Here is a 4,385-nt window from a genome sequence, read left to right as displayed (position 1 = left end):
AAATAGCAAATGAAAAACATCGCCAACTAAACAACCCAGCCTTACGCATTAGGTACAGTGACATTTTAAACAAATATAAACGTACAATTAGGAACAAAAAACAAAATTATAGAAATCAATATTAGAAAAATATAAATGAGATGTTTACTTTCAACAGGTTTAGTGGTAATTCCAGTTACGTTAGCAAGAGATCATTTGTATGCTCATCATTCCAATCAGTTATTATATTATGCTCATTTCCAGGTTCAGAATTTTATTTTGAGGTTGTACCAGAATAGGTTTACATGGTTCAATTTTCAAAAAACACCATATTTTTTACTCATACTGCACATTGCTGCAGCACCTCTTCACCCTGTTTTTGCTACCAAGTGAGGCATTGCACTTCTATTCGCTCTTTGTTAGGAGTTGCACATGTGCAGTACCTAGGTAGGAGTAGGGCAGGTCCTGACAAGCAAGGTAGTGTGATCCAAAACAAAGTCGCTTCAGCCAGTAACTATGATTACGGTTCAGCCGTACATGTTCCAACAACCCGAACCAGCTTCACAACCTAGACTAGAGCAAGACATTTCAGAGTGGTAAGTTATTAATTTGTAACTTGTAATAATGTATCTTTCATAGGGAACGTTTTAACTGTGCACTCTGTGTCTCTACATCACAGTAACAATTTTATGCCCATTGACTGCCTGGAGGGTACATTATTTTAATTTCAGATTTAGGTGTACTTGTGGAAACTGCTCAATTCGTGCATTATAACGTGTGTGACATAGTGATGTAGATACGTTACGTACGTAATATGGCTTACTAGATCTAGCTAATTTAAGATAGCTAGTGTGCATAATCTCATGAGCACAAACACATTCCAGCTGCTCATTTTCTACATATACAGTAAATTATACAAAGAATGAGGTCATTGTTAAAGCACGACATGACTAGGGGTAAACATGATATTTACTTCACAATTATTCAATCTCTATAGCTAATTTCCCTGTTCATGACAACTGTACAAGGTAAAACTGTACAAGGAGTGAAATTTCATATAACTCACCTAATTGAATTATATTAAGGCTTAAAGTTATGCATAATTAATAACATGGCCGCTTTGAGTGACAGGTGGATGCCCTGTCAGGTGGTGGTTCTTAGACCCCATCCCAACTAGGCTGCTTAAACAAGTTTTACCTTTACCCACTTCTTTACTAGATATGATCAATCTGTCTTTATTAACAGGCTATGTATCACAGTCTTTTAAAGTAGCTGTAATTAAACCGCTTCTTTAAAAGCCCACTCTTGATTCAGGGGTTTTAGCCAACAATAGACCTATATCTAACCTCCCTTTTCTCTCTAAGATCCTTGAGAAAGCAGTCGCCATTCAGTTATGTGACTTTCTACAAAACAACAGTTTGAGAACTTTCAGTCAGGATTTAGAGTGCATCATAGCACAGAGACAGCACTGGTGAAAATTACAAATGAGCCTTTTAATTGCATCAGACAATGGACTTGTCTCTGTAGTTGTCTTGTTAGATCTTAGTGCTGCATTCAACACCATTGACCATCACATCCTATTACAGAGACTGGAACATTCAAGTGACATCAAAGGAACCGCACTAAGCTGGTTTAAATCCTATCTATCAGATCGATCTCAGTTCGTACATGTTAACGGTGAATTCTCCGTGCACGCCAAAGTTAGTTACGGAGTTCCACAAGGTTCTGTGCTTGAACCAATTCTATTTACCTTATATATGCTTCCTTTAGGCAATATTATTAGGAAACACTCCATAAACTTTCATTGTTATGCAGATGATACCCAATTATATCTATCAATCAAGCCACATGAAACTAACGAGTTAGCTAAACTTCAAGCATGCATTAAGGACATAAAAACCTGGATGACCTGCAGTTTTCTGATGTTAAACTCGGACAAAACTGAAGTTATTGTACTTGGCCCCAAACAACTCAGAGACACGTTGTAGTTGCTCTAGATGGCATTGCTCTGGTCACCAGCAGCACCGTAAGGAATCTCGGAGTTATCTTTGATCAGGATTTATCCTTTACCTCCCACAAGAAACAAACTTCAAGGACTGCCTTCTTTCACCTTACGCAACATTGCAAAAATCAGGCACATCCTGTCTCAAAGTGATGCCGAAAAACTAGTGCATGCATTTGTTACTTCTAGGTTGGACTATTGCAAATCCTTATTATCAGGCTGCCCAAATAAGTCCCTTAAGACTCTTCAGTTGATCCGGAACGCTGTGTCACACGTACTGACAGGAACTAACTCCAATATTAGCTTCTCTGCACTGGCTCCCTGTAAAATCCAGAATAGAATTTAAAATCCTTCTCCTCACCTACAAAGCTCTTAATGGTCAGGCACCATCGTATCTTAAAGAGTATTACCCAACTAAAATGCTGTGCTCCCAGATTGCAGGGTTACTTGTGGTTCCTAGAGTCTCCAAAAGTAGAATGGGAGCCAGAGCCTTCAGTTATCAAGCTCCTCTCCTGTGGAATCAGATCCTAGTTTGGGTTGGGGAAACAGACACCATCTCCACATTTAAGAGTAGGCTTAAGACTTTCCTCTTTTATAAAGCTTATAGTTTATATAAATATATATATATCCTCCTCTCTCCTCTCCCTCTCTGTCTGCACTTTTATCCCATTACTGCATGTTACTAACTTCTTAGTAACATCTCTCTCCCATAGTTCTGTGCTGTCTCGTTTCTCTCCTCTCTCCTTCTGTTGCTTTTAGCAGGAGCTGCAGAGACTGGATCTGTGGTTATGGGCCACCTGCAGCCCCCTGTTCCTGTTATTGGCTCTGTTACTATTATTGTCATTATTATGCCTATGACTGTCAATACTATTATTATTAATGTATTAATATTACCACTATTTTACATTATTACTATTTTAAAATTCTAGGTGGTACTTGCATCTGTGTGTCTGTACTTGTCATTGTGGGGATTGATGAGAGTTGGTCTGTCAGGTTTTGTTGGACTTGCCTGGTGAAGACTCTCTCTCTAACATGGCAGCGGCAGATGGCCGCCCACCCTGAGTTTGGTTCTGCTCGAGGTTTCTGCCTCTTAAAAGGAAGTCCTTCCTTGCCACTGTCGCCAAAGTGCTTGCTCTTGGTGGAAATTGTTGGGTCTCTGTAAATAATATTATATTGAGTATGGTCTAGACCTGCTCGATAGGAAAAGTGCAATGCAATAACTTCTGTTATGAATTGGCGCTATATAAATACAACTGAATTGAAATTGAATCAACCAGGCCTCATTTAGCCTGCTTAAGCTCCACCTCTTTGCCCATTTTTGGATTGGCCAGAGTCAAGGACTGCCAAGATAGCGACAGCAGGAGCCACCGGAGCTGCCCACTTTGAGATTCACAATGCTCTTCAGAAACCTGGGTGAGATCATGGACACTACGTCCATTTTTTTTATTCAGTCTATTGGTGTCAGGTCATTTTCAGGATAGTCTGAAGTGTTATTTCATGTTCACTAACTTAGAATAAAACCTGTAAAATACAATAAAATTGCCACTTACTTGTGAATAGTTATCCCACGATGCCTGTTTTGAATGTTTTGTCTGTACAGCCAAATGCCGCAAATGCCTGCGGGCTGCAGCATTTTTCCAAGCAGTCTTGACTGTTGACCGCTCCAATATGGCCGACAGCAGCAGCCAGTCCGCGGCACTGAGCTGTCACTCAAAAACTCACTAGCCAATTGGGACTCACCTAAACGAGAGGTTTGTGTCAGAACTGCAAACAAAAACTCAGGCAGCGCAAGCGAGAGAACTGGCAGCGTAAGCTGACAGTGAGGGCACAAGTCTGATCAGTGTGGCGGCAGAGAAATCAGCGCTGAGACAGGAATCCTTCATTTTAGACTTTGGATTTTTCAGTGACTCTGCAGACCACTCTGCTTTTGTTATACCTATTGTTAATCAAAGACATACAGCATTTTTATATGAAGAAACCCCTCCGTCTATGCGTGGCAAAAGCTTTCTTTTTCACACATACACATGAATGACACTCCCAAAGATGTTCTCATCAGCAGAGATTCAAACAGAACCGAATAACAACAAACATTATCAATCTATCTTATCCTTGGAGTTTTAAGCCAAAACTGGAGCCAAAGCTCCTGGGTTACATCCAACCATCTTGTGTTACACTAGTCATCATTAGCTTAAATGGGGCATAGTTAGGGACACTCAAAATGAAAAGTATAACATCTTAATACATAGATATGAGAGAATATGATTATTAGAGTATGACTGTATATGAAATTTTCCACATCAGTGAGAAAGAAGCAGAGGGAACTGTGAACAAAAGGACATATCAAAAAAGTAAAAGAAATAATTTACACAAATAATTTGTTTGCAAGTTTTACTTTTGAGATGAC

This window comes from Siniperca chuatsi, linkage group LG16 (genome assembly GCF_020085105.1).
Source record: "Siniperca chuatsi isolate FFG_IHB_CAS linkage group LG16, ASM2008510v1, whole genome shotgun sequence".
Classification (NCBI taxonomy): domain Eukaryota; kingdom Metazoa; phylum Chordata; class Actinopteri; order Centrarchiformes; family Sinipercidae; genus Siniperca; species Siniperca chuatsi.
This window is presented reverse-complemented; position numbering follows the sequence as displayed.